Source organism: Chiloscyllium punctatum, chromosome 17 (genome assembly GCF_047496795.1).
Source record: "Chiloscyllium punctatum isolate Juve2018m chromosome 17, sChiPun1.3, whole genome shotgun sequence".
In the NCBI taxonomy this organism is placed as follows: Eukaryota; Metazoa; Chordata; class Chondrichthyes; order Orectolobiformes; family Hemiscylliidae; genus Chiloscyllium; species Chiloscyllium punctatum.
The window spans coordinates 49,555,761-49,583,635 of NC_092755.1; the positions used below are offsets into that span (position 1 = coordinate 49,555,761).

Below are 27,875 nucleotides of genomic sequence, written 5' to 3' on the forward strand. Positions count from 1 at the left end.
GTGTGTGTGTGAGAGAGAGTGCATGTGTGTGTGTGAGCGCAAGAGAGGCAGCGTGTACGTGTGTGTGTTTGTGTGTGTGAGAGTGAGAGAATGTGTGTGAGTATGTGTCTGAGAGTGTGTGTTTGTGTCTGCCTGTGTGTGTGTGAGTGAGAGTGTGTGTGAGAGAGAGTATGTATGTGTATATGTGTTTGAGAGAGAGAGGGTGTGAGTGTGTATATGAGTGTGTGGTCATGTGTGTGTGTGAGAAACAGAGAGGGAGAATTTGTAGGTGTGTTTGAGAGAGACAGAGTGTGTATGTGTGTGAGAGAGACAGAGTGTGCGTGTGTGTGTGTAAGAGAGAGTGTGCATGTGTCTTTGTGTGTGAGAGAGTGAAAGAATGTGTGTGTGTGATAGAGAGTGTGTTTGAGAGAGATAGAATGTGTGTGCGAGAGAGAGAGAATGTGTGTGTGTATGTGCGTGTATGTGTGTGTGTGAGTGAGAGTGGGTGCGTGTGAGAGAGAGAGAATTTGTATGTGTATGTCTGCAAGAGTGTGTTTGCGTGTGTCTGAGAGAGAGAGAGGAAGAATTTGTTGGTGTGTGTGAGAAAGAGTGTGTGTGTGAGATAGTGTGTGTGTGAGAGAGTGCGTGTGTCTGTGTGTGTGTAAGAGGGAGAAGTGTGTGTGTGTGAGTGAGAGTGTGTGTGTGAGAGAGACAGAGAAAGGGAGAATTTGTGTGTATGAGAGGGAGAGAGTGTGTTTGTGCGTGCATGTGAGAGAGAGAGTGTGTGTGTGAGAGACAGATAGAGAGTGTGTGTGCGTGTGCATGTGAGAGAGAGTGTGTGTGTGCGAGAGTGAGACTGTGTATGAGGGATTGTTGCTGAGTGTGAATGCAAGGGAGCTGCAGAAATGCGGAATTGCATTTTGTGTCTGCACAAGAGCAAGGTGACTAATTGTACAGAGTGAGAAAGACATCTGGAAAGGCATCTGCAGCAGCTTGTCAGGATGGCCGAGTGGTCTAAGGCGCCAGACTCAAGGAGTGTTAGTCCTTGCTCTGCATCTGGGCTTGTGAATTCTGGTCCCTTTCTAGGGGCGTGGGTTCAAATCCCACTCCTGACATTCTTCCCTTTTCCCCAAACAAACCTTCCCACACCCACACACTGCCCCCACATTTCACAGCTTCTTGGAGAGGAGTCGCTCCCCCTTCACAAAGATGGAAGAGTCCAACCTGTCACTTTCAAAGATAAGGCTGAGGCTTTTACAACAATCTTCAGCCGCAAGTGCCCACCGGATGATCTTACTCAGTCTCCCCCTGTGCTCCCCACCATCACAGACACCATTCTTCCAACAATTCCATTCACTCCGTGTCAGATCAAGAGACACTGGACACTGCAAAGGCTCTGTGCTCTGGCACTGCTCCTGAAGGCTGCTGCTCCACAACATGCCCTTCCTCCAGCCAAGTTCTCCCAGGACAGTTACAACACTGGGATCGACCTGGCCATGTGGGAAATTATCCAGGTATGTCCTGGACATAAAAAGCAGGACAAATCCAACTCAGCCAATTCCTCTCCCATCCATCTGTTCCCAATCCTCGGTAAAGTGATGGAAGGGCTCACCAACAGGGCTATCAAGCAGCACCTGCTCAGTGACACCCAGTTTGGCTTCCCCCAGGGTCACTCAGCTCCTGACCTGATTGTGTTTGTGTGTGTGTGTGTGAGAGAGAGAGAGATTGTGTGTGTGTGTGTGTGTGAGAGATAAAGATTGTGTGTGTGCCTGTGAGTGTGTGTGTGTTTGTGTGTGTGTGTGAAGGAGAGAGCGTGTGTGTGTTAGCATGTGTTTGTGTGCGTGTGAGAGAGAGTGTGTGTGTGTGTGAGAGAGAGAGGTGTGTGTGTGTGAGATTGTGTGTGCCTGTGGGCGTGTGTGTGAGAGAGAGAGTGTGTGTTTGTGTGAAGGAGAGAGAGTGTGTATGTTAGCGTGTGTGTGTGTGAGAGAGAGTGCATGTGTGTGTGTGAGCGCAAGAGAGGCAGCGTGTACGTGTGTGTGTTTGTGTGTGTGAGAGTGAGAGAATGTGTGTGAGTATGTGTCTGAGAGTGTGTGTTTGTGTCTGTCTGTGTGTGTGTGAGAGAGAGTATGTATGTGTATATGTGTGTTTGAGAGAGAGAGGGTGTGAGTGTGTATATGAGTGTGTGGGCATGTGTGTGTGTGAGAAACAGAGAGGGAGAATTTGTAGGTGTGTTTGAGAGAGACAGAGTGTGTATGTGTGTGAGAGAGACAGAGTGTGCGTGTGTGTGTGTAAGAGAGAGTGTGCATGTGTCTTTGTGTGTGAGAGAGTGAAAGAATGTGTGTGTGTGAGAGAGAGTGTGTTTGAGAGAGAGAGAATGTGTGTGCGAGAGAGAGAGAATGTGTGTGTGTATGTGCGTGTATGTGTGTGTGTGAGTGAGAGTGGGTGCGTGTGAGAGAGAGAGAATTTGTATGTGTATGTCTGCAAGAGTGTGTTTGCGTGTGTCTGAGAGAGAGAGAGGAAGAATTTGTTGGTGTGTGTGAGAAAGAGTGTGTGTGTGAGATAGTGTGTGTGTGAGAGAGTGCGTGTGTCTGTGTGTGTGTAAGAGGGAGAAGTGTGTGTGTGTGAGTGAGAGTGTGTGTGTGAGAGAGACAGAGAAAGGGAGAATTTGTGTGTATGAGAGGGAGAGAGTGTGTTTGTGCGTGCATGTGAGAGAGAGAGTGTGTGTGTGAGAGACAGATAGAGAGTGTGTGTGCGTGTGCATGTGAGAGAGAGTGTGTGTGTGCGAGAGTGAGACTGTGTATGAGGGATTGTTGCTGAGTGTGAATGCAAGGGAGCTGCAGAAATGCGGAATTGCATTTTGTGTCTGCACAAGAGCAAGGTGACTAATTGTACAGAGTGAGAAAGACATCTGGAAAGGCATCTGCAGCAGCTTGTCAGGATGGCCGAGTGGTCTAAGGCGCCAGACTCAAGGAGTGTTAGTCCTTGCTCTGCATCTGGGCTTGTGAATTCTGGTCCCTTTCTAGGGGCGTGGGTTCAAATCCCACTCCTGACATTCTTCCCTTTTCCCCAAACAAACCTTCCCACACCCACACACTGCCCCCACATTTCACAGCTTCTTGGAGAGGAGTCGCTCCCCCTTCACAAAGATGGAAGAGTCCAACCTGTCACTTTCAAAGATAAGGCTGAGGCTTTTACAACAATCTTCAGCCGCAAGTGCCCACCGGATGATCTTACTCAGTCTCCCCCTGTGCTCCCCACCATCACAGACACCATTCTTCCAACAATTCCATTCACTCCGTGTCAGATCAAGAGACACTGGACACTGCAAAGGCTCTGTGCTCTGGCACTGCTCCTGAAGGCTGCTGCTCCACAACATGCCCTTCCTCCAGCCAAGTTCTACCAGGACAGTGACAACACTGGGATCGACCTGGCCATGTGGGAAATTATCCAGGTATGTCCTGGACATAAAAAGCAGGACAAATCCAACTCAGCCAATTCCTCTCCCATCCATCTGTTCCCAATCCTCGGTAAAGTGATGGAAGGGCTCACCAACAGTGCTATCAAGCAGCACCTGCTCAGTGACACCCAGTTTGGCTTCCCCCAGGGTCACTCAGCTCCTGACCTGATTGTGTTTGTGTGTGTGTGTGAGAGAGAGAGATTGTGTGTGTGTGTGTGTGAGAGATAAAGATTGTGTGTGTGCCTGTGAGTGTGTGTGTGTTTGTGTGTGTGTGTGAAGGAGAGAGCGTGTGTGTGTTAGCATGTGTTTGTGTGCGTGTGAGAGAGAGTGTGTGTGTGTGTGAGAGAGAGAGGTGTGTGTGTGTGAGATTGTGTGTGCCTGTGGGCGTGTGTGTGAGAGAGAGAGTGTGTGTTTGTGTGAAGGAGAGAGAGTGTGTATGTTAGCGTGTGTGTGTGTGAGAGAGAGTGCATGTGTGTGTGTGAGCGCAAGAGAGGCAGCGTGTACGTGTGTGTGTTTGTGTGTGTGAGAGTGAGAGAATGTGTGTGAGTATGTGTCTGAGAGTGTGTGTTTGTGTCTGTCTGTGTGTGTGTGAGTGAGAGTATGTATGTGTATATGTGTGTTTGAGAGAGAGAGGGTGTGAGTGTGTATATGAGTGTGTGGGCATGTGTGTGTGTGAGAAACAGAGAGGGAGAATTTGTAGGTGTGTTTGAGAGAGACAGAGTGTGTATGTGTGTGAGAGAGACAGAGTGTGCGTGTGTGTGTGTAAGAGAGAGTGTGCATGTGTCTTTGTGTGTGAGAGAGTGAAAGAATGTGTGTGTGTGAGAGAGAGTGTGTTTGAGAGAGAGAGAATGTGTGTGTGTATGTGCGTGTATGTGTGTGTGTGAGTGAGAGTGGGTGCGTGTGAGAGAGAGAGAATTTGTATGTGTATGTCTGCAAGAGTGTGTTTGCGTGTGTCTGAGAGAGAGAGAGGAAGAATTTGTTGGTGTGTGAGAAAGAGTGTGTGTGTGAGATAGTGTGTGTGTGAGAGAGTGCGTGTGTCTGTGTGTGTGTAAGAGGGAGAAGTGTGTGTGTGTGAGTGAGAGTGTGTGTGTGAGAGAGACAGAGAAAGGGAGAATTTGTGTGTATGAGAGGGAGAGAGTGTGTTTGTGCGTGCATGTGAGAGAGAGAGTGTGTGTGTGAGAGACAGATAGAGAGTGTGTGTGCGTGTGCATGTGAGAGAGAGTGTGTGTGTGCGAGAGTGAGACTGTGTATGAGGGATTGTTGCTGAGTGTGAATGCAAGGGAGCTGCAGAAATGCGGAATTGCATTTTGTGTCTGCACAAGAGCAAGGTGACTAATTGTACAGAGTGAGAAAGACATCTGGAAAGGCATTTGCAGCAGCTTGTCAGGATGGCCGAGTGGTCTAAGGCGCCAGACTCAAGGAGTGTTAGTCCTTGCTCTGCATCTGGGCTTGTGAATTCTGGTCCCTTTCTAGGGGCGTGGGTTCAAATCCCACTCCTGACATTCTTCCCTTTTCCCCAAACAAACCTTCCCACACCCACACACTGCCCCCACATTTCACAGCTTCTTGGAGAGGAGTCGCTCCCCCTTCACAAAGATGGAAGAGTCCAACCTGTCACTATCAAAGATAAGGCTGAGGCTTTTACAACAATCTTCAGCCGCAAGTGCCCACCGGATGATCTTACTCAGTCTCCCCCTGTGCTCCCCACCATCACAGACACCATTCTTCCAACAATTCCATTCACTCCGTGTCAGATCCAGAGACACTGGACACTGCAAAGGCTCTGTGCTCTGGCACTGCTCCTGAAGGCTGCTGCTCCACAACATGCCCTTCCTCCAGCCAAGTTCTACCAGGACAGTGACAACACTGGGATCGACCTGGCCATGTGGGAAATTATCCAGGTATGTCCTGGACATAAAAAGCAGGACAAATCCAACTCAGCCAATTCCTCTCCCATCCATCTGTTCCCAATCCTCGGTAAAGTGATGGAAGGGCTCACCAACAGTGCTATCAAGCAGCACCTGCTCAGTGACTCCCAGTTTGGGTTCCCCAGGGTCACTCAGCTCCTGACCTGATTGTGTTTGTGTGTGTGAGAGAGAGAGATTGTGTGTGTGTGTGTCAGAGAGATAAAGAGAGATTGTGTGTGCCTGTGAGTGTGTGTGTGTTTGTGTGTGTGTGTGAAGGAGAGAGCGTGTGTGTGTTAGCATGTGTTTGTGTGCGTGTGAGAGAGAGTGTGTGTGTGTGTGAGAGAGAGAGGTGTGTGTGTGTGAGATTGTGTGTGCCTGTGGGCGTGTGTGTGAGAGAGAGAGTGTGTGTTTGTGTGAAGGAGAGAGAGTGTGTATGTTAGCGTGTGTGTGTGTGAGAGAGAGTGCATGTGTGTGTGTGAGCGCAAGAGAGGCAGCGTGTACGTGTGTGTGTTTGTGTGTGTGAGAGTGAGAGAATGTGTGTGAGTATGTGTCTGAGAGTGTGTGTTTGTGTCTGTCTGTGTGTGTGTGAGTGAGAGTATGTATGTGTATATGTGTGTTTGAGAGAGAGAGGGTGTGAGTGTGTATATGAGTGTGTGGGCATGTGTGTGTGTGAGAAACAGAGAGGGAGAATTTGTAGGTGTGTTTGAGAGAGACAGAGTGTGTATGTGTGTGAGAGAGACAGAGTGTGCGTGTGTGTGTGTAAGAGAGAGTGTGCATGTGTGTTTGTGTGTGAGAGAGTGAAAGAATGTGTGTGTGTGATAGAGAGTGTGTTTGAGAGAGAGAGAATGTGTGTGCGAGAGAGAGAGAATGTGTGTGTGTATGTGCGTGTATGTGTGTGTGTGAGTGAGAGTGGGTGCGTGTGTGAGAGAGAGAATTTGTATGTGTATGTCTGCAAGAGTGTGTTTGCGTGTGTCTGAGAGAGAGAGAGGAAGAATTTGTTGGTGTGTGTGAGAAAGAGTGTGTGTGTGAGATAGTGTGTGTGTGAGAGAGACAGAGAAAGGGAGAATTTGTGTGTATGAGAGGGAGAGAGTGTGTTTGTGCGTGCATGTGAGAGAGAGAGTGTGTGTGTGAGAGACAGATAGAGAGTGTGTGTGCGTGTGCATGTGAGAGAGAGTGTGTGTGTGCGAGAGTGAGACTGTGTATGAGGGATTGTTGCTGAGTGTGAATGCAAGGGAGCTGCAGAAATGCGGAATTGCATTTTGTGTCTGCACAAGAGCAAGGTGACTAATTGTACAGAGTGAGAAAGACATCTGGAAAGGCATCTGCAGCAGCTTGTCAGGATGGCCGAGTGGTCTAAGGCGCCAGACTCAAGGAGTGTTAGTCCTTGCTCTGCATCTGGGCTTGTGAATTCTGGTCCCTTTCTAGGGGTGTGGGTTCAAATCCCACTCCTGACATTCTTCCCTTTTCCCCAAACAAACCTTCCCACACCCACACACTGCCCCCACATTTCACAGCTTCTTGGAGAGGAGTCGCTCCCCCTTCACAAAGATGGAAGAGTCCAACCTGTCACTTTCAAAGATAAGGCTGAGGCTTTTACAACAATCTTCAGCCGCAAGTGCCCACCGGATGATCTTACTCAGTCTCCCCCTGTGCTCCCCACCATCACAGACACCATTCTTCCAACAATTCCATTCACTCCGTGTCAGATCAAGAGACACTGGACACTGCAAAGGCTCTGTGCTCTGGCACTGCTCCTGAAGGCTGCTGCTCCACAACATGCCCTTCCTCCAGCCAAGTTCTACCAGGACAGTGACAACACTGGGATCGACCTGGCCATGTGGGAAATTATCCAGGTATGTCCTGGACATAAAAAGCAGGACAAATCCAACTCAGCCAATTCCTCTCCCATCCATCTGTTCCCAATCCTCGGTAAAGTGATGGAAGGGCTCACCAACAGTGCTATCAAGCAGCACCTGCTCAGTGACACCCAGTTTGGCTTCCCCCAGGGTCACTCAGCTCCTGACCTGATTGTGTTTGTGTGTGTGTGTGAGAGAGAGAGATTGTGTGTGTGTGTGTGTGTGTGAGAGATAAAGATTGTGTGTGTGCCTGTGAGTGTGTGTGTGTTTGTGTGTGTGTGTGAGAGAGAGAGGTGTGTGTGTGTGTGTGTGAGATTGTGTGTGCCTGTGGGCGTGTGTGTGAGAGGGAGAGTGTGTGTTTGTGTGAAGGAGAGAGAGTGTGTATGTTAGCGTGTGTGTGTGTGAGAGAGAGTGCATGTGTGTGTGTGAGCGCAAGAGAGGCAGCGTGTACGTGTGTGTGTTTGTGTGTGTGAGAGTGAGAGAATGTGTGTGAGTATGTGTCTGAGAGTGTGTGTTTGTGTCTGCCTGTGTGTGTGTGAGTGAGAGTGTGTGTGAGAGAGAGTATGTATGTGTATATGTGTTTGAGAGAGAGAGGGTGTGAGTGTGTATATGAGTGTGTGGTCATGTGTGTGTGTGAGAAACAGAGAGGGAGAATTTGTAGGTGTGTTTGAGAGAGACAGAGTGTGTATGTGTGTGAGAGAGACAGAGTGTGCGTGTGTGTGTGTAAGAGAGAGTGTGCATGTGTCTTTGTGTGTGAGAGAGTGAAAGAATGTGTGTGTGTGATAGAGAGTGTGTTTGAGAGAGATAGAATGTGTGTGCGAGAGAGAGAGAATGTGTGTGTGTATGTGCGTGTATGTGTGTGTGTGAGTGAGAGTGGGTGCGTGTGAGAGAGAGAGAATTTGTATGTGTATGTCTGCAAGAGTGTGTTTGCGTGTGTCTGAGAGAGAGAGAGGAAGAATTTGTTGGTGTGTGTGAGAAAGAGTGTGTGTGTGAGATAGTGTGTGTGTGAGAGAGTGCGTGTGTCTGTGTGTGTGTAAGAGGGAGAAGTGTGTGTGTGTGAGTGAGAGTGTGTGTGTGAGAGAGACAGAGAAAGGGAGAATTTGTGTGTATGAGAGGGAGAGAGTGTGTTTGTGCGTGCATGTGAGAGAGAGAGTGTGTGTGTGAGAGACAGATAGAGAGTGTGTGTGCGTGTGCATGTGAGAGAGAGTGTGTGTGTGCGAGAGTGAGACTGTGTATGAGGGATTGTTGCTGAGTGTGAATGCAAGGGAGCTGCAGAAATGCGGAATTGCATTTTGTGTCTGCACAAGAGCAAGGTGACTAATTGTACAGAGTGAGAAAGACATCTGGAAAGGCATCTGCAGCAGCTTGTCAGGATGGCCGAGTGGTCTAAGGCGCCAGACTCAAGGAGTGTTAGTCCTTGCTCTGCATCTGGGCTTGTGAATTCTGGTCCCTTTCTAGGGGCGTGGGTTCAAATCCCACTCCTGACATTCTTCCCTTTTCCCCAAACAAACCTTCCCACACCCACACACTGCCCCCACATTTCACAGCTTCTTGGAGAGGAGTCGCTCCCCCTTCACAAAGATGGAAGAGTCCAACCTGTCACTTTCAAAGATAAGGCTGAGGCTTTTACAACAATCTTCAGCCGCAAGTGCCCACCGGATGATCTTACTCAGTCTCCCCCTGTGCTCCCCACCATCACAGACACCATTCTTCCAACAATTCCATTCACTCCGTGTCAGATCAAGAGACACTGGACACTGCAAAGGCTCTGTGCTCTGGCACTGCTCCTGAAGGCTGCTGCTCCACAACATGCCCTTCCTCCAGCCAAGTTCTCCCAGGACAGTTACAACACTGGGATCGACCTGGCCATGTGGGAAATTATCCAGGTATGTCCTGGACATAAAAAGCAGGACAAATCCAACTCAGCCAATTCCTCTCCCATCCATCTGTTCCCAATCCTCGGTAAAGTGATGGAAGGGCTCACCAACAGGGCTATCAAGCAGCACCTGCTCAGTGACACCCAGTTTGGCTTCCCCCAGGGTCACTCAGCTCCTGACCTGATTGTGTTTGTGTGTGTGTGTGTGAGAGAGAGAGAGATTGTGTGTGTGTGTGTGTGTGAGAGATAAAGATTGTGTGTGTGCCTGTGAGTGTGTGTGTGTTTGTGTGTGTGTGTGAAGGAGAGAGCGTGTGTGTGTTAGCATGTGTTTGTGTGCGTGTGAGAGAGAGTGTGTGTGTGTGTGAGAGAGAGAGGTGTGTGTGTGTGAGATTGTGTGTGCCTGTGGGCGTGTGTGTGAGAGAGAGAGTGTGTGTTTGTGTGAAGGAGAGAGAGTGTGTATGTTAGCGTGTGTGTGTGTGAGAGAGAGTGCATGTGTGTGTGTGAGCGCAAGAGAGGCAGCGTGTACGTGTGTGTGTTTGTGTGTGTGAGAGTGAGAGAATGTGTGTGAGTATGTGTCTGAGAGTGTGTGTTTGTGTCTGTCTGTGTGTGTGTGAGAGAGAGTATGTATGTGTATATGTGTGTTTGAGAGAGAGAGGGTGTGAGTGTGTATATGAGTGTGTGGGCATGTGTGTGTGTGAGAAACAGAGAGGGAGAATTTGTAGGTGTGTTTGAGAGAGACAGAGTGTGTATGTGTGTGAGAGAGACAGAGTGTGCGTGTGTGTGTGTAAGAGAGAGTGTGCATGTGTCTTTGTGTGTGAGAGAGTGAAAGAATGTGTGTGTGTGAGAGAGAGTGTGTTTGAGAGAGAGAGAATGTGTGTGCGAGAGAGAGAGAATGTGTGTGTGTATGTGCGTGTATGTGTGTGTGTGAGTGAGAGTGGGTGCGTGTGAGAGAGAGAGAATTTGTATGTGTATGTCTGCAAGAGTGTGTTTGCGTGTGTCTGAGAGAGAGAGAGGAAGAATTTGTTGGTGTGTGTGAGAAAGAGTGTGTGTGTGAGATAGTGTGTGTGTGAGAGAGTGCGTGTGTCTGTGTGTGTGTAAGAGGGAGAAGTGTGTGTGTGTGAGTGAGAGTGTGTGTGTGAGAGAGACAGAGAAAGGGAGAATTTGTGTGTATGAGAGGGAGAGAGTGTGTTTGTGCGTGCATGTGAGAGAGAGAGTGTGTGTGTGAGAGACAGATAGAGAGTGTGTGTGCGTGTGCATGTGAGAGAGAGTGTGTGTGTGCGAGAGTGAGACTGTGTATGAGGGATTGTTGCTGAGTGTGAATGCAAGGGAGCTGCAGAAATGCGGAATTGCATTTTGTGTCTGCACAAGAGCAAGGTGACTAATTGTACAGAGTGAGAAAGACATCTGGAAAGGCATCTGCAGCAGCTTGTCAGGATGGCCGAGTGGTCTAAGGCGCCAGACTCAAGGAGTGTTAGTCCTTGCTCTGCATCTGGGCTTGTGAATTCTGGTCCCTTTCTAGGGGCGTGGGTTCAAATCCCACTCCTGACATTCTTCCCTTTTCCCCAAACAAACCTTCCCACACCCACACACTGCCCCCACATTTCACAGCTTCTTGGAGAGGAGTCGCTCCCCCTTCACAAAGATGGAAGAGTCCAACCTGTCACTTTCAAAGATAAGGCTGAGGCTTTTACAACAATCTTCAGCCGCAAGTGCCCACCGGATGATCTTACTCAGTCTCCCCCTGTGCTCCCCACCATCACAGACACCATTCTTCCAACAATTCCATTCACTCCGTGTCAGATCAAGAGACACTGGACACTGCAAAGGCTCTGTGCTCTGGCACTGCTCCTGAAGGCTGCTGCTCCACAACATGCCCTTCCTCCAGCCAAGTTCTACCAGGACAGTGACAACACTGGGATCGACCTGGCCATGTGGGAAATTATCCAGGTATGTCCTGGACATAAAAAGCAGGACAAATCCAACTCAGCCAATTCCTCTCCCATCCATCTGTTCCCAATCCTCGGTAAAGTGATGGAAGGGCTCACCAACAGTGCTATCAAGCAGCACCTGCTCAGTGACACCCAGTTTGGCTTCCCCCAGGGTCACTCAGCTCCTGACCTGATTGTGTTTGTGTGTGTGTGTGAGAGAGAGAGATTGTGTGTGTGTGTGTGTGAGAGATAAAGATTGTGTGTGTGCCTGTGAGTGTGTGTGTGTTTGTGTGTGTGTGTGAAGGAGAGAGCGTGTGTGTGTTAGCATGTGTTTGTGTGCGTGTGAGAGAGAGTGTGTGTGTGTGTGAGAGAGAGAGGTGTGTGTGTGTGAGATTGTGTGTGCCTGTGGGCGTGTGTGTGAGAGAGAGAGTGTGTGTTTGTGTGAAGGAGAGAGAGTGTGTATGTTAGCGTGTGTGTGTGTGAGAGAGAGTGCATGTGTGTGTGTGAGCGCAAGAGAGGCAGCGTGTACGTGTGTGTGTTTGTGTGTGTGAGAGTGAGAGAATGTGTGTGAGTATGTGTCTGAGAGTGTGTGTTTGTGTCTGTCTGTGTGTGTGTGAGTGAGAGTATGTATGTGTATATGTGTGTTTGAGAGAGAGAGGGTGTGAGTGTGTATATGAGTGTGTGGGCATGTGTGTGTGTGAGAAACAGAGAGGGAGAATTTGTAGGAGTGTTTGAGAGAGACAGAGTGTGTATGTGTGTGAGAGAGACAGAGTGTGCGTGTGTGTGTGTAAGAGAGAGTGTGCATGTGTCTTTGTGTGTGAGAGAGTGAAAGAATGTGTGTGTGTGAGAGAGAGTGTGTTTGAGAGAGAGAGAATGTGTGTGCGAGAGAGAGAGAATGTGTGTGTGTATGTGCGTGTATGTGTGTGTGTGAGTGAGAGTGGGTGCGTGTGAGAGAGAGAGAATTTGTATGTGTATGTCTGCAAGAGTGTGTTTGCGTGTGTCTGAGAGAGAGAGAGGAAGAATTTGTTGGTGTGTGTGAGAAAGAGTGTGTGTGTGAGATAGTGTGTGTGTGAGAGAGTGCGTGTGTCTGTGTGTGTGTAAGAGGGAGAAGTGTGTGTGTGTGAGTGAGAGTGTGTGTGTGAGAGAGACAGAGAAAGGGAGAATTTGTGTGTATGAGAGGGAGAGAGTGTGTTTGTGCGTGCATGTGAGAGAGAGAGTGTGTGTGTGAGAGACAGATAGAGAGTGTGTGTGCGTGTGCATGTGAGAGAGAGTGTGTGTGTGCGAGAGTGAGACTGTGTATGAGGGATTGTTGCTGAGTGTGAATGCAAGGGAGCTGCAGAAATGCGGAATTGCATTTTGTGTCTGCACAAGAGCAAGGTGACTAATTGTACAGAGTGAGAAAGACATCTGGAAAGGCATCGGCAGCAGCTTGTCAGGATGGCCGAGTGGTCTAAGGCGCCAGACTCAAGGAGTGTTAGTCCTTGCTCTGCATCTGGGCTTGTGAATTCTGGTCCCTTTCTAGGGGCGTGGGTTCAAATCCCACTCCTGACATTCTTCCCTTTTCCCCAAACAAACCTTCCCACACCCACACACTGCCCCCACATTTCACAGCTTCTTGGAGAGGAGTCGCTCCCCCTTCACAAAGATGGAAGAGTCCAACCTGTCACTTTCAAAGATAAGGCTGAGGCTTTTACAACAATCTTCAGCCGCAAGTGCCCACCGGATGATCTTACTCAGTCTCCCCCTGTGCTCCCCACCATCACAGACACCATTCTTCCAACAATTCCATTCACTCCGTGTCAGATCAAGAGACACTGGACACTGCAAAGGCTCTGTGCTCTGGCACTGCTCCTGAAGGCTGCTGCTCCACAACATGCCCTTCCTCCAGCCAAGTTCTACCAGGACAGTGACAACACTGGAATCGACCTGGCCATGTGGGAAATTATCCAGGTATGTCCTGGACATAAAAAGCAGGACAAATCCAACTCAGCCAATTCCTCTCCCATCCATCTGTTCCCAATCCTCGGTAAAGTGATGGAAGGGCTCACCAACAGTGCTATCAAGCAGCACCTGCTCAGTGACACCCAGTTTGGCTTCCCCCAGGGTCACTCAGCTCCTGACCTGATTGTGTTTGTGTGTGTGTGTGAGAGAGAGAGATTGTGTGTGTGTGTGTGTGAGAGATAAAGATTGTGTGTGTGCCTGTGAGTGTGTGTGTGTTTGTGTGTGTGTGTGAGAGAGAGAGGTGTGTGTGTGTGTGTGTGAGATTGTGTGTGCCTGTGGGCGTGTGTGTGAGAGGGAGAGTGTGTGTTTGTGTGAAGGAGAGAGAGTGTGTATGTTAGCGTGTGTGTGTGTGAGAGAGAGTGCATGTGTGTGTGTGAGCGCAAGAGAGGCAGCGTGTACGTGTGTGTGTTTGTGTGTGTGAGAGTGAGAGAATGTGTGTGAGTATGTGTCTGAGAGTGTGTGTTTGTGTCTGCCTGTGTGTGTGTGAGTGAGAGTGTGTGTGAGAGAGAGTATGTATGTGTATATGTGTTTGAGAGAGAGAGGGTGTGAGTGTGTATATGAGTGTGTGGTCATGTGTGTGTGTGAGAAACAGAGAGGGAGAATTTGTAGGTGTGTTTGAGAGAGACAGAGTGTGTATGTGTGTGAGAGAGACAGAGTGTGCGTGTGTGTGTGTAAGAGAGAGTGTGCATGTGTCTTTGTGTGTGAGAGAGTGAAAGAATGTGTGTGTGTGATAGAGAGTGTGTTTGAGAGAGATAGAATGTGTGTGCGAGAGAGAGAGAATGTGTGTGTGTATGTGCGTGTATGTGTGTGTGTGAGTGAGAGTGGGTGCGTGTGAGAGAGAGAGAATTTGTATGTGTATGTCTGCAAGAGTGTGTTTGCGTGTGTCTGAGAGAGAGAGAGGAAGAATTTGTTGGTGTGTGTGAGAAAGAGTGTGTGTGTGAGATAGTGTGTGTGTGAGAGAGTGCGTGTGTCTGTGTGTGTGTAAGAGGGAGAAGTGTGTGCGTGTGAGTGAGAGTGTGTGTGTGAGAGAGACAGAGAAAGGGAGAATTTGTGTGTATGAGAGGGAGAGAGTGTGTTTGTGCGTGCATGTGAGAGAGAGAGTGTGTGTGTGAGAGACAGATAGAGAGTGTGTGTGCGTGTGCATGTGAGAGAGAGTGTGTGTGTGCGAGAGTGAGACTGTGTATGAGGGATTGTTGCTGAGTGTGAATGCAAGGGAGCTGCAGAAATGCGGAATTGCATTTTGTGTCTGCACAAGAGCAAGGTGACTAATTGTACAGAGTGAGAAAGACATCTGGAAAGGCATCTGCAGCAGCTTGTCAGGATGGCCGAGTGGTCTAAGGCGCCAGACTCAAGGAGTGTTAGTCCTTGCTCTGCATCTGGGCTTGTGAATTCTGGTCCCTTTCTAGGGGCGTGGGTTCAAATCCCACTCCTGACATTCTTCCCTTTTCCCCAAACAAACCTTCCCACACCCACACACTGCCCCCACATTTCACAGCTTCTTGGAGAGGAGTCGCTCCCCCTTCACAAAGATGGAAGAGTCCAACCTGTCACTTTCAAAGATAAGGCTGAGGCTTTTACAACAATCTTCAGCCGCAAGTGCCCACCGGATGATCTTACTCAGTCTCCCCCTGTGCTCCCCACCATCACAGACACCATTCTTCCAACAATTCCATTCACTCCGTGTCAGATCAAGAGACACTGGACACTGCAAAGGCTCTGTGCTCTGGCACTGCTCCTGAAGGCTGCTGCTCCACAACATGCCCTTCCTCCAGCCAAGTTCTCCCAGGACAGTTACAACACTGGGATCGACCTGGCCATGTGGGAAATTATCCAGGTATGTCCTGGACATAAAAAGCAGGACAAATCCAACTCAGCCAATTCCTCTCCCATCCATCTGTTCCCAATCCTCGGTAAAGTGATGGAAGGGCTCACCAACAGGGCTATCAAGCAGCACCTGCTCAGTGACACCCAGTTTGGCTTCCCCCAGGGTCACTCAGCTCCTGACCTGATTGTGTTTGTGTGTGTGTGTGTGAGAGAGAGAGAGATTGTGTGTGTGTGTGTGTGTGAGAGATAAAGATTGTGTGTGTGCCTGTGAGTGTGTGTGTGTTTGTGTGTGTGTGTGAAGGAGAGAGCGTGTGTGTGTTAGCATGTGTTTGTGTGCGTGTGAGAGAGAGTGTGTGTGTGTGTGAGAGAGAGAGGTGTGTGTGTGTGAGATTGTGTGTGCCTGTGGGCGTGTGTGTGAGAGAGAGAGTGTGTGTTTGTGTGAAGGAGAGAGAGTGTGTATGTTAGCGTGTGTGTGTGTGAGAGAGAGTGCATGTGTGTGTGTGAGCGCAAGAGAGGCAGCGTGTACGTGTGTGTGTTTGTGTGTGTGAGAGTGAGAGAATGTGTGTGAGTATGTGTCTGAGAGTGTGTGTTTGTGTCTGTCTGTGTGTGTGTGAGAGAGAGTATGTATGTGTATATGTGTGTTTGAGAGAGAGAGGGTGTGAGTGTGTATATGAGTGTGTGGGCATGTGTGTGTGTGAGAAACAGAGAGGGAGAATTTGTAGGTGTGTTTGAGAGAGACAGAGTGTGTATGTGTGTGAGAGAGACAGAGTGTGCGTGTGTGTGTGTAAGAGAGAGTGTGCATGTGTCTTTGTGTGTGAGAGAGTGAAAGAATGTGTGTGTGTGAGAGAGAGTGTGTTTGAGAGAGAGAGAATGTGTGTGTGTATGTGCGTGTATGTGTGTGTGTGAGTGAGAGTGGGTGCGTGTGAGAGAGAGAGAATTTGTATGTGTATGTCTGCAAGAGTGTGTTTGCGTGTGTCTGAGAGAGAGAGAGGAAGAATTTGTTGGTGTGTGAGAAAGAGTGTGTGTGTGAGATAGTGTGTGTGTGAGAGAGTGCGTGTGTCTGTGTGTGTGTAAGAGGGAGAAGTGTGTGTGTGTGAGTGAGAGTGTGTGTGTGAGAGAGACAGAGAAAGGGAGAATTTGTGTGTATGAGAGGGAGAGAGTGTGTTTGTGCGTGCATGTGAGAGAGAGAGTGTGTGTGTGAGAGACAGATAGAGAGTGTGTGTGCGTGTGCATGTGAGAGAGAGTGTGTGTGTGCGAGAGTGAGACTGTGTATGAGGGATTGTTGCTGAGTGTGAATGCAAGGGAGCTGCAGAAATGCGGAATTGCATTTTGTGTCTGCACAAGAGCAAGGTGACTAATTGTACAGAGTGAGAAAGACATCTGGAAAGGCATCTGCAGCAGCTTGTCAGGATGGCCGAGTGGTCTAAGGCGCCAGACTCAAGGAGTGTTAGTCCTTGCTCTGCATCTGGGCTTGTGAATTCTGGTCCCTTTCTAGGGGCGTGGGTTCAAATCCCACTCCTGACATTCTTCCCTTTTCCCCAAACAAACCTTCCCACACCCACACACTGCCCCCACATTTCACAGCTTCTTGGAGAGGAGTCGCTCCCCCTTCACAAAGATGGAAGAGTCCAACCTGTCACTTTCAAAGATAAGGCTGAGGCTTTTACAACAATCTTCAGCCGCAAGTGCCCACCGGATGATCTTACTCAGTCTCCCCCTGTGCTCCCCACCATCACAGACACCATTCTTCCAACAATTCCATTCACTCCGTGTCAGATCAAGAGACACTGGACACTGCAAAGGCTCTGTGCTCTGGCACTGCTCCTGAAGGCTGCTGCTCCACAACATGCCCTTCCTCCAGCCAAGTTCTACCAGGACAGTGACAACACTGGGATCGACCTGGCCATGTGGGAAATTATCCAGGTATGTCCTGGACATAAAAAGCAGGACAAATCCAACTCAGCCAATTCCTCTCCCATCCATCTGTTCCCAATCCTCGGTAAAGTGATGGAAGGGCTCACCAACAGTGCTATCAAGCAGCACCTGCTCAGTGACACCCAGTTTGGCTTCCCCCAGGGTCACTCAGCTCCTGACCTGATTGTGTTTGTGTGTGTGTGTGAGAGAGAGAGATTGTGTGTGTGTGTGTGTGAGAGATAAAGATTGTGTGTGTGCCTGTGAGTGTGTGTGTGTTTGTGTGTGTGTGTGAAGGAGAGAGCGTGTGTGTGTTAGCATGTGTTTGTGTGCGTGTGAGAGAGAGTGTGTGTGTGTGTGAGAGAGAGAGGTGTGTGTGTGTGAGATTGTGTGTGCCTGTGGGCGTGTGTGTGAGAGAGAGAGTGTGTGTTTGTGTGAAGGAGAGAGAGTGTGTATGTTAGCGTGTGTGTGTGTGAGAGAGAGTGCATGTGTGTGTGTGAGCGCAAGAGAGGCAGCGTGTACGTGTGTGTGTTTGTGTGTGTGAGAGTGAGAGAATGTGTGTGAGTATGTGTCTGAGAGTGTGTGTTTGTGTCTGTCTGTGTGTGTGTGAGTGAGAGTATGTATGTGTATATGTGTGTTTGAGAGAGAGAGGGTGTGAGTGTGTATATGAGTGTGTGGGCATGTGTGTGTGTGAGAAACAGAGAGGGAGAATTTGTAGGAGTGTTTGAGAGAGACAGAGTGTGTATGTGTGTGAGAGAGACAGAGTGTGCGTGTGTGTGTGTAAGAGAGAGTGTGCATGTGTCTTTGTGTGTGAGAGAGTGAAAGAATGTGTGTGTGTGAGAGAGAGTGTGTTTGAGAGAGAGAGAATGTGTGTGCGAGAGAGAGAGAATGTGTGTGTGTATGTGCGTGTATGTGTGTGTGTGAGTGAGAGTGGGTGCGTGTGAGAGAGAGAGAATTTGTATGTGTATGTCTGCAAGAGTGTGTTTGCGTGTGTCTGAGAGAGAGAGAGGAAGAATTTGTTGGTGTGTGTGAGAAAGAGTGTGTGTGTGAGATAGTGTGTGTGTGAGAGAGTGCGTGTGTCTGTGTGTGTGTAAGAGGGAGAAGTGTGTGTGTGTGAGTGAGAGTGTGTGTGTGAGAGAGACAGAGAAAGGGAGAATTTGTGTGTATGAGAGGGAGAGAGTGTGTTTGTGCGTGCATGTGAGAGAGAGAGTGTGTGTGTGAGAGACAGATAGAGAGTGTGTGTGCGTGTGCATGTGAGAGAGAGTGTGTGTGTGCGAGAGTGAGACTGTGTATGAGGGATTGTTGCTGAGTGTGAATGCAAGGGAGCTGCAGAAATGCGGAATTGCATTTTGTGTCTGCACAAGAGCAAGGTGACTAATTGTACAGAGTGAGAAAGACATCTGGAAAGGCATCGGCAGCAGCTTGTCAGGATGGCCGAGTGGTCTAAGGCGCCAGACTCAAGGAGTGTTAGTCCTTGCTCTGCATCTGGGCTTGTGAATTCTGGTCCCTTTCTAGGGGCGTGGGTTCAAATCCCACTCCTGACATTCTTCCCTTTTCCCCAAACAAACCTTCCCACACCCACACACTGCCCCCACATTTCACAGCTTCTTGGAGAGGAGTCGCTCCCCCTTCACAAAGATGGAAGAGTCCAACCTGTCACTTTCAAAGATAAGGCTGAGGCTTTTACAACAATCTTCAGCCGCAAGTGCCCACCGGATGATCTTACTCAGTCTCCCCCTGTGCTCCCCACCATCACAGACACCATTCTTCCAACAATTCCATTCACTCCGTGTCAGATCAAGAGACACTGGACACTGCAAAGGCTCTGTGCTCTGGCACTGCTCCTGAAGGCTGCTGCTCCACAACATGCCCTTCCTCCAGCCAAGTTCTACCAGGACAGTGACAACACTGGAATCGACCTGGCCATGTGGGAAATTATCCAGGTATGTCCTGGACATAAAAAGCAGGACAAATCCAACTCAGCCAATTCCTCTCCCATCCATCTGTTCCCAATCCTCGGTAAAGTGATGGAAGGGCTCACCAACAGTGCTATCAAGCAGCACCTGCTCAGTGACACCCAGTTTGGCTTCCCCCAGGGTCACTCAGCTCCTGACCTGATTGTGTTTGTGTGTGTGTGTGAGAGAGAGAGATTGTGTGTGTGTGTGTGTGAGAGATAAAGATTGTGTGTGTGCCTGTGAGTGTGTGTGTGTTTGTGTGTGTGTGTGAGAGAGAGAGGTGTGTGTGTGTGTGTGTGAGATTGTGTGTGCCTGTGGGCGTGTGTGTGAGAGGGAGAGTGTGTGTTTGTGTGAAGGAGAGAGAGTGTGTATGTTAGCGTGTGTGTGTGTGAGAGAGAGTGCATGTGTGTGTGTGAGCGCAAGAGAGGCAGCGTGTACGTGTGTGTGTTTGTGTGTGTGAGAGTGAGAGAATGTGTGTGAGTATGTGTCTGAGAGTGTGTGTTTGTGTCTGCCTGTGTGTGTGTGAGTGAGAGTGTGTGTGAGAGAGAGTATGTATGTGTATATGTGTTTGAGAGAGAGAGGGTGTGAGTGTGTATATGAGTGTGTGGTCATGTGTGTGTGTGAGAAACAGAGAGGGAGAATTTGTAGGTGTGTTTGAGAGAGACAGAGTGTGTATGTGTGTGAGAGAGACAGAGTGTGCGTGTGTGTGTGTAAGAGAGAGTGTGCATGTGTCTTTGTGTGTGAGAGAGTGAAAGAATGTGTGTGTGTGATAGAGAGTGTGTTTGAGAGAGATAGAATGTGTGTGCGAGAGAGAGAGAATGTGTGTGTGTATGTGCGTGTATGTGTGTGTGTGAGTGAGAGTGGGTGCGTGTGAGAGAGAGAGAATTTGTATGTGTATGTCTGCAAGAGTGTGTTTGCGTGTGTCTGAGAGAGAGAGAGGAAGAATTTGTTGGTGTGTGTGAGAAAGAGTGTGTGTGTGAGATAGTGTGTGTGTGAGAGAGTGCGTGTGTCTGTGTGTGTGTAAGAGGGAGAAGTGTGTGCGTGTGAGTGAGAGTGTGTGTGTGAGAGAGACAGAGAAAGGGAGAATTTGTGTGTATGAGAGGGAGAGAGTGTGTTTGTGCGTGCATGTGAGAGAGAGAGTGTGTGTGTGAGAGACAGATAGAGAGTGTGTGTGCGTGTGCATGTGAGAGAGAGTGTGTGTGTGCGAGAGTGAGACTGTGTATGAGGGATTGTTGCTGAGTGTGAATGCAAGGGAGCTGCAGAAATGCGGAATTGCATTTTGTGTCTGCACAAGAGCAAGGTGACTAATTGTACAGAGTGAGAAAGACATCTGGAAAGGCATCTGCAGCAGCTTGTCAGGATGGCCGAGTGGTCTAAGGCGCCAGACTCAAGGAGTGTTAGTCCTTGCTCTGCATCTGGGCTTGTGAATTCTGGTCCCTTTCTAGGGGCGTGGGTTCAAATCCCACTCCTGACATTCTTCCCTTTTCCCCAAACAAACCTTCCCACACCCACACACTGCCCCCACATTTCACAGCTTCTTGGAGAGGAGTCGCTCCCCCTTCACAAAGATGGAAGAGTCCAACCTGTCACTTTCAAAGATAAGGCTGAGGCTTTTACAACAATCTTCAGCCGCAAGTGCCCACCGGATGATCTTACTCAGTCTCCCCCTGTGCTCCCCACCATCACAGACACCATTCTTCCAACAATTCCATTCACTCCGTGTCAGATCAAGAGACACTGGACACTGCAAAGGCTCTGTGCTCTGGCACTGCTCCTGAAGGCTGCTGCTCCACAACATGCCCTTCCTCCAGCCAAGTTCTCCCAGGACAGTTACAACACTGGGATCGACCTGGCCATGTGGGAAATTATCCAGGTATGTCCTGGACATAAAAAGCAGGACAAATCCAACTCAGCCAATTCCTCTCCCATCCATCTGTTCCCAATCCTCGGTAAAGTGATGGAAGGGCTCACCAACAGGGCTATCAAGCAGCACCTGCTCAGTGACACCCAGTTTGGCTTCCCCCAGGGTCACTCAGCTCCTGACCTGATTGTGTTTGTGTGTGTGTGTGTGAGAGAGAGAGAGATTGTGTGTGTGTGTGTGTGTGAGAGATAAAGATTGTGTGTGTGCCTGTGAGTGTGTGTGTGTTTGTGTGTGTGTGTGAAGGAGAGAGCGTGTGTGTGTTAGCATGTGTTTGTGTGCGTGTGAGAGAGAGTGTGTGTGTGTGTGAGAGAGAGAGGTGTGTGTGTGTGAGATTGTGTGTGCCTGTGGGCGTGTGTGTGAGAGAGAGAGTGTGTGTTTGTGTGAAGGAGAGAGAGTGTGTATGTTAGCGTGTGTGTGTGTGAGAGAGAGTGCATGTGTGTGTGTGAGCGCAAGAGAGGCAGCGTGTACGTGTGTGTGTTTGTGTGTGTGAGAGTGAGAGAATGTGTGTGAGTATGTGTCTGAGAGTGTGTGTTTGTGTCTGTCTGTGTGTGTGTGAGAGAGAGTATGTATGTGTATATGTGTGTTTGAGAGAGAGAGGGTGTGAGTGTGTATATGAGTGTGTGGGCATGTGTGTGTGTGAGAAACAGAGAGGGAGAATTTGTAGGTGTGTTTGAGAGAGACAGAGTGTGTATGTGTGTGAGAGAGACAGAGTGTGCGTGTGTGTGTGTAAGAGAGAGTGTGCATGTGTCTTTGTGTGTGAGAGAGTGAAAGAATGTGTGTGTGTGAGAGAGAGTGTGTTTGAGAGAGAGAGAATGTGTGTGTGTATGTGCGTGTATGTGTGTGTGTGAGTGAGAGTGGGTGCGTGTGAGAGAGAGAGAATTTGTATGTGTATGTCTGCAAGAGTGTGTTTGCGTGTGTCTGAGAGAGAGAGAGGAAGAATTTGTTGGTGTGTGAGAAAGAGTGTGTGTGTGAGATAGTGTGTGTGTGAGAGAGTGCGTGTGTCTGTGTGTGTGTAAGAGGGAGAAGTGTGTGTGTGTGAGTGAGAGTGTGTGTGTGAGAGAGACAGAGAAAGGGAGAATTTGTGTGTATGAGAGGGAGAGAGTGTGTTTGTGCGTGCATGTGAGAGAGAGAGTGTGTGTGTGAGAGACAGATAGAGAGTGTGTGTGCGTGTGCATGTGAGAGAGAGTGTGTGTGTGCGAGAGTGAGACTGTGTATGAGGGATTGTTGCTGAGTGTGAATGCAAGGGAGCTGCAGAAATGCGGAATTGCATTTTGTGTCTGCACAAGAGCAAGGTGACTAATTGTACAGAGTGAGAAAGACATCTGGAAAGGCATTTGCAGCAGCTTGTCAGGATGGCCGAGTGGTCTAAGGCGCCAGACTCAAGGAGTGTTAGTCCTTGCTCTGCATCTGGGCTTGTGAATTCTGGTCCCTTTCTAGGGGCGTGGGTTCAAATCCCACTCCTGACATTCTTCCCTTTTCCCCAAACAAACCTTCCCACACCCACACACTGCCCCCACATTTCACAGCTTCTTGGAGAGGAGTCGCTCCCCCTTCACAAAGATGGAAGAGTCCAACCTGTCACTTTCAAAGATAAGGCTGAGGCTTTTACAACAATCTTCAGCCGCAAGTGCCCACCGGATGATCTTACTCAGTCTCCCCCTGTGCTCCCCACCATCACAGACACCATTCTTCCAACAATTCCATTCACTCCGTGTCAGATCAAGAGACACTGGACACTGCAAAGGCTCTGTGCTCTGGCACTGATCCTGAAGGCTGCTACTCCACAACATGCCCTTCCTCCAGCCAAGTTCTCCCAGGACAGTTACAACACTGGGATCGACCTGGCCATGTGGGAAATTATCCAGGTATGTCCTGGACATAAAAAGCAGGACAAATCCAACTCAGCCAATTCCTCTCCCATCCATCTGTTCCCAATCCTCGGTAAAGTGATGGAAGGGCTCACCAACAGGGCTATCAAGCAGCACCTGCTCAGTGACACCCAGGTTGGCTTCCCCCAGGGTCACTCAGCTCCTGACCTGATTGTGTTTGTGTGTGTGTGTGTGAGAGAGAGAGAGATTGTGTGTGTGTGTGTGTGTGAGAGATAAAGATTGTGTGTGTGCCTGTGAGTGTGTGTGTGTTTGTGTGTGTGTGTGAAGGAGAGAGCGTGTGTGTGTTAGCATGTGTTTGTGTGCGTGTGAGAGAGAGTGTGTGTGTGTGTGAGAGAGAGAGGTGTGTGTGTGTGAGATTGTGTGTGCCTGTGGGCGTGTGTGTGAGAGAGAGAGTGTGTGTTTGTGTGAAGGAGAGAGAGTGTGTATGTTAGCGTGTGTGTGTGTGAGAGAGAGTGCATGTGTGTGTGTGAGCGCAAGAGAGGCAGCGTGTACGTGTGTGTGTTTGTGTGTGTGAGAGTGAGAGAATGTGTGTGAGTATGTGTCTGAGAGTGTGTGTTTGTGTCTGTCTGTGTGTGTGTGAGAGAGAGTATGTATGTGTATATGTGTGTTTGAGAGAGAGAGGGTGTGAGTGTGTATATGAGTGTGTGGGCATGTGTGTGTGTGAGAAACAGAGAGGGAGAATTTGTAGGTGTGTTTGAGAGAGACAGAGTGTGTATGTGTGTGAGAGAGACAGAGTGTGCGTGTGTGTGTGTAAGAGAGAGTGTGCATGTGTCTTTGTGTGTGAGAGAGTGAAAGAATGTGTGTGTGTGAGAGAGAGTGTGTTTGAGAGAGAGAGAATGTGTGTGCGAGAGAGAGAGAATGTGTGTGTGTATGTGCGTGTATGTGTGTGTGTGAGTGAGAGTGGGTGCGTGTGAGAGAGAGAGAATTTGTATGTGTATGTCTGCAAGAGTGTGTTTGCGTGTGTCTGAGAGAGAGAGAGGAAGAATTTGTTGGTGTGTGTGAGAAAGAGTGTGTGTGTGAGATAGTGTGTGTGTGAGAGAGTGCGTGTGTCTGTGTGTGTGTAAGAGGGAGAAGTGTGTGTGTGTGAGTGAGAGTGTGTGTGTGAGAGAGACAGAGAAAGGGAGAATTTGTGTGTATGAGAGGGAGAGAGTGTGTTTGTGCGTGCATGTGAGAGAGAGAGTGTGTGTGTGAGAGACAGATAGAGAGTGTGTGTGCGTGTGCATGTGAGAGAGAGTGTGTGTGTGCGAGAGTGAGACTGTGTATGAGGGATTGTTGCTGAGTGTGAATGCAAGGGAGCTGCAGAAATGCGGAATTGCATTTTGTGTCTGCACAAGAGCAAGGTGACTAATTGTACAGAGTGAGAAAGACATCTGGAAAGGCATCTGCAGCAGCTTGTCAGGATGGCCGAGTGGTCTAAGGCGCCAGACTCAAGGAGTGTTAGTCCTTGCTCTGCATCTGGGCTTGTGAATTCTGGTCCCTTTCTAGGGGCGTGGGTTCAAATCCCACTCCTGACATTCTTCCCTTTTCCCCAAACAAACCTTCCCACACCCACACACTGCCCCCACATTTCACAGCTTCTTGGAGAGGAGTCGCTCCCCCTTCACAAAGATGGAAGAGTCCAACCTGTCACTTTCAAAGATAAGGCTGAGGCTTTTACAACAATCTTCAGCCGCAAGTGCCCACCGGATGATCTTACTCAGTCTCCCCCTGTGCTCCCCACCATCACAGACACCATTCTTCCAACAATTCCATTCACTCCGTGTCAGATCAAGAGACACTGGACACTGCAAAGGCTCTGTGCTCTGGCACTGCTCCTGAAGGCTGCTGCTCCACAACATGCCCTTCCTCCAGCCAAGTTCTACCAGGACAGTGACAACACTGGGATCGACCTGGCCATGTGGGAAATTATCCAGGTATGTCCTGGACATAAAAAGCAGGACAAATCCAACTCAGCCAATTCCTCTCCCATCCATCTGTTCCCAATCCTCGGTAAAGTGATGGAAGGGCTCACCAACAGTGCTATCAAGCAGCACCTGCTCAGTGACACCCAGTTTGGCTTCCCCCAGGGTCACTCAGCTCCTGACCTGATTGTGTTTGTGTGTGTGTGTGAGAGAGAGAGATTGTGTGTGTGTGTGTGTGAGAGATAAAGATTGTGTGTGTGCCTGTGAGTGTGTGTGTGTTTGTGTGTGTGTGTGAAGGAGAGAGCGTGTGTGTGTTAGCATGTGTTTGTGTGCGTGTGAGAGAGAGTGTGTGTGTGTGTGAGAGAGAGAGGTGTGTGTGTGTGAGATTGTGTGTGCCTGTGGGCGTGTGTGTGAGAGAGAGAGTGTGTGTTTGTGTGAAGGAGAGAGAGTGTGTATGTTAGCGTGTGTGTGTGTGAGAGAGAGTGCATGTGTGTGTGTGAGCGCAAGAGAGGCAGCGTGTACGTGTGTGTGTTTGTGTGTGTGAGAGTGAGAGAATGTGTGTGAGTATGTGTCTGAGAGTGTGTGTTTGTGTCTGTCTGTGTGTGTGTGAGTGAGAGTATGTATGTGTATATGTGTGTTTGAGAGAGAGAGGGTGTGAGTGTGTATATGAGTGTGTGGGCATGTGTGTGTGTGAGAAACAGAGAGGGAGAATTTGTAGGTGTGTTTGAGAGAGACAGAGTGTGTATGTGTGTGAGAGAGACAGAGTGTGCGTGTGTGTGTGTAAGAGAGAGTGTGCATGTGTCTTTGTGTGTGAGAGAGTGAAAGAATGTGTGTGTGTGAGAGAGAGTGTGTGCGAGAGAGAGAGAATGTGTGTGTGTATGTGCGTGTATGTGTGTGTGTGAGTGAGAGTGGGTGCGTGTGAGAGAGAGAGAATTTGTATGTGTATGTCTGCAAGAGTGTGTTTGCGTGTGTCTGAGAGAGAGAGAGGAAGAATTTGTTGGTGTGTGAGAAAGAGTGTGTGTGTGAGATAGTGTGTGTGTGAGAGAGTGCGTGTGTCTGTGTGTGTGTAAGAGGGAGAAGTGTGTGTGTGTGAGTGAGAGTGTGTGTGTGAGAGAGACAGAGAAAGGGAGAATTTGTGTGTATGAGAGGGAGAGAGTGTGTTTGTGCGTGCATGTGAGAGAGAGAGTGTGTGTGTGAGAGACAGATAGAGAGTGTGTGTGCGTGTGCATGTGAGAGAGAGTGTGTGTGTGCGAGAGTGAGACTGTGTATGAGGGATTGTTGCTGAGTGTGAATGCAAGGGAGCTGCAGAAATGCGGAATTGCATTTTGTGTCTGCACAAGAGCAAGGTGACTAATTGTACAGAGTGAGAAAGACATCTGGAAAGGCATTTGCAGCAGCTTGTCAGGATGGCCGAGTGGTCTAAGGCGCCAGACTCAAGGAGTGTTAGTCCTTGCTCTGCATCTGGGCTTGTGAATTCTGGTCCCTTTCTAGGGGCGTGGGTTCAAATCCCACTCCTGACATTCTTCCCTTTTCCCCAAACAAACCTTCCCACACCCACACACTGCCCCCACATTTCACAGCTTCTTGGAGAGGAGTCGCTCCCCCTTCACAAAGATGGAAGAGTCCAACCTGTCACTTTCAAAGATAAGGCTGAGGCTTTTACAACAATCTTCAGCCGCAAGTGCCCACCGGATGATCTTACTCAGTCTCCCCCTGTGCTCCCCACCATCACAGACACCATTCTTCCAACAATTCCATTCACTCCGTCTCAGATCAAGAGACACTGGACACTGCAAAGGCTCTGTGCTCTGGCACTGATCCTGAAGGCTGCTACTCCACAACATGCCCTTCCTCCAGCCAAGTTCTCCCAGGACAGTTACAACACTGGGATCGACCTGGCCATGTGGGAAATTATCCAGGTATGTCCTGGACATAAAAAGCAGGACAAATCCAACTCAGCCAATTCCTCTCCCATCCATCTGTTCCCAATCCTCGGTAAAGTGATGGAAGGGCTCACCAACAGGGCTATCAAGCAGCACCTGCTCAGTGACACCCAGGTTGGCTTCCCCCAGGGTCACTCAGCTCCTGACCTGATTGTGTTTGTGTGTGTGTGTGTGAGAGAGAGAGAGATTGTGTGTGTGTGTGTGTGTGAGAGATAAAGATTGTGTGTGTGCCTGTGAGTGTGTGTGTGTTTGTGTGTGTGTGTGAAGGAGAGAGCGTGTGTGTGTTAGCATGTGTTTGTGTGCGTGTGAGAGAGAGTGTGTGTGTGTGTGAGAGAGAGAGGTGTGTGTGTGTGAGATTGTGTGTGCCTGTGGGCGTGTGTGTGAGAGAGAGAGTGTGTGTTTGTGTGAAGGAGAGAGAGTGTGTATGTTAGCGTGTGTGTGTGTGAGAGAGAGTGCATGTGTGTGTGTGAGCGCAAGAGAGGCAGCGTGTACGTGTGTGTGTTTTTGTGTGTGAGAGTGAGAGAATGTGTGTGAGCATGTGTCTGAGAGTGTGTGTTTGTGTCTGTCTGTGTGTGTGTGAGAGAGAGTATGTATGTGTATATGTGTGTTTGAGAGAGAGAGGGTGTGAGTGTGTATATGAGTGTGTGGGCATGTGTGTGTGTGAGAAACAGAGAGGGAGAATTTGTAGGTGTGTTTGAGAGAGACAGAGTGTGTATGTGTGTGAGAGAGACAGAGTGTGCATGTGTGTGTGTAAGAGAGAGTGTGCATGTGTCTTTCTTTGTGAGAGAGTGAAAGAATGTGTGTGTGTGAGAGAGAGTGTGTTTGAGAGAGAGAGAATGTGTGTGCGAGAGAGAGAGAATGTGTGTGTGTATGTGCGTGTATGTGTGTGTGTGAGTGAGAGTGGGTGCGTGTGAGAGAGAGAGAATTGGTATGTGTATGTCTGCAAGAGTGTGTTTGCGTGTGTCTGAGAGAGAGAGAGGAAGAATTTGTTGGTGTGTGTGAGAAAGAGTGTGTGTGTGAGATAGTGTGTGTGTGAGAGAGTGCGTGTGTCTGTGTGTGTGTAAGAGGGAGAAGTGTGTGTGTGTGAGTGAGAGTGTGTGTGTGAGAGAGACAGAGAAAGGGAGAATTTGTGTGTATGAGAGGGAGAGAGTGTGTTTGTGCGTGCATGTGAGAGAGAGAGTGTGTGTGTGAGAGACAGATAGAGAGTGTGTGTGCGTGTGCATGTGAGAGAGAGTGTGTGTGTGCGAGAGTGAGACTGTGTATGAGGGATTGTTGCTGAGTGTGAATGCAAGGGAGCTGCAGAAATGCGGAATTGCATTTTGTGTCTGCACAAGAGCAAGGTGACTAATTGTACAGAGTGAGAAAGACATCTGGAAAGGCATCTGCAGCAGCTTGTCAGGATGGCCGAGTGGTCTAAGGCGCCAGACTCAAGGAGTGTTAGTCCTTGCTCTGCATCTGGGCTTGTGAATTCTGGTCCCTTTCTAGGGGCGTGGGTTCAAATCCCACTCCTGACATTCTTCCCTTTTC

The 27,875-nt window shown here is 49.1% G+C and overlaps 15 non-coding genes across 15 annotated transcripts; all 15 read left to right on the top strand.

Annotated features, from left to right (window-relative positions):
- The first annotated feature begins 974 nt into the window (after nucleotides 1-974).
- On the top strand, nucleotides 975-1,094 carry trnal-caa (transfer RNA leucine (anticodon CAA)). The gene is made up of 2 exons: nucleotides 975-1,012; nucleotides 1,049-1,094. It is a non-coding gene; the product is annotated as a tRNA-Leu (tRNA).
- A 1,817-nt stretch (nucleotides 1,095-2,911) lies between these two features.
- Nucleotides 2,912-3,031, top strand: trnal-caa (transfer RNA leucine (anticodon CAA)). The gene is made up of 2 exons: nucleotides 2,912-2,949; nucleotides 2,986-3,031. It is a non-coding gene; the product is annotated as a tRNA-Leu (tRNA).
- Nucleotides 3,032-4,818: 1,787 nt separating this feature from the next.
- On the top strand, nucleotides 4,819-4,938 carry trnal-caa (transfer RNA leucine (anticodon CAA)). Its single transcript has 2 exons — nucleotides 4,819-4,856; nucleotides 4,893-4,938. It is a non-coding gene; the product is annotated as a tRNA-Leu (tRNA).
- A 1,739-nt stretch (nucleotides 4,939-6,677) lies between these two features.
- trnal-caa (transfer RNA leucine (anticodon CAA)) lies at nucleotides 6,678-6,797 on the top strand. Its single transcript has 2 exons — nucleotides 6,678-6,715; nucleotides 6,752-6,797. It is a non-coding gene; the product is annotated as a tRNA-Leu (tRNA).
- A 1,769-nt stretch (nucleotides 6,798-8,566) lies between these two features.
- On the top strand, nucleotides 8,567-8,686 carry trnal-caa (transfer RNA leucine (anticodon CAA)). The gene is made up of 2 exons: nucleotides 8,567-8,604; nucleotides 8,641-8,686. It is a non-coding gene; the product is annotated as a tRNA-Leu (tRNA).
- A 1,817-nt stretch (nucleotides 8,687-10,503) lies between these two features.
- On the top strand, nucleotides 10,504-10,623 carry trnal-caa (transfer RNA leucine (anticodon CAA)). Its single transcript has 2 exons — nucleotides 10,504-10,541; nucleotides 10,578-10,623. It is a non-coding gene; the product is annotated as a tRNA-Leu (tRNA).
- Nucleotides 10,624-12,434: 1,811 nt separating this feature from the next.
- On the top strand, nucleotides 12,435-12,554 carry trnal-caa (transfer RNA leucine (anticodon CAA)). Its single transcript has 2 exons — nucleotides 12,435-12,472; nucleotides 12,509-12,554. It is a non-coding gene; the product is annotated as a tRNA-Leu (tRNA).
- Nucleotides 12,555-14,319: 1,765 nt separating this feature from the next.
- trnal-caa (transfer RNA leucine (anticodon CAA)) lies at nucleotides 14,320-14,439 on the top strand. The gene is made up of 2 exons: nucleotides 14,320-14,357; nucleotides 14,394-14,439. It is a non-coding gene; the product is annotated as a tRNA-Leu (tRNA).
- A 1,793-nt stretch (nucleotides 14,440-16,232) lies between these two features.
- trnal-caa (transfer RNA leucine (anticodon CAA)) lies at nucleotides 16,233-16,352 on the top strand. The gene is made up of 2 exons: nucleotides 16,233-16,270; nucleotides 16,307-16,352. It is a non-coding gene; the product is annotated as a tRNA-Leu (tRNA).
- A 1,811-nt stretch (nucleotides 16,353-18,163) lies between these two features.
- On the top strand, nucleotides 18,164-18,283 carry trnal-caa (transfer RNA leucine (anticodon CAA)). The gene is made up of 2 exons: nucleotides 18,164-18,201; nucleotides 18,238-18,283. It is a non-coding gene; the product is annotated as a tRNA-Leu (tRNA).
- A 1,765-nt stretch (nucleotides 18,284-20,048) lies between these two features.
- On the top strand, nucleotides 20,049-20,168 carry trnal-caa (transfer RNA leucine (anticodon CAA)). Its single transcript has 2 exons — nucleotides 20,049-20,086; nucleotides 20,123-20,168. It is a non-coding gene; the product is annotated as a tRNA-Leu (tRNA).
- Nucleotides 20,169-21,961: 1,793 nt separating this feature from the next.
- On the top strand, nucleotides 21,962-22,081 carry trnal-caa (transfer RNA leucine (anticodon CAA)). Its single transcript has 2 exons — nucleotides 21,962-21,999; nucleotides 22,036-22,081. It is a non-coding gene; the product is annotated as a tRNA-Leu (tRNA).
- Nucleotides 22,082-23,898: 1,817 nt separating this feature from the next.
- Nucleotides 23,899-24,018, top strand: trnal-caa (transfer RNA leucine (anticodon CAA)). The gene is made up of 2 exons: nucleotides 23,899-23,936; nucleotides 23,973-24,018. It is a non-coding gene; the product is annotated as a tRNA-Leu (tRNA).
- Nucleotides 24,019-25,805: 1,787 nt separating this feature from the next.
- trnal-caa (transfer RNA leucine (anticodon CAA)) lies at nucleotides 25,806-25,925 on the top strand. The gene is made up of 2 exons: nucleotides 25,806-25,843; nucleotides 25,880-25,925. It is a non-coding gene; the product is annotated as a tRNA-Leu (tRNA).
- A 1,817-nt stretch (nucleotides 25,926-27,742) lies between these two features.
- Nucleotides 27,743-27,862, top strand: trnal-caa (transfer RNA leucine (anticodon CAA)). Its single transcript has 2 exons — nucleotides 27,743-27,780; nucleotides 27,817-27,862. It is a non-coding gene; the product is annotated as a tRNA-Leu (tRNA).
- The last annotated feature ends 13 nt before the right edge of the window (nucleotides 27,863-27,875 follow it).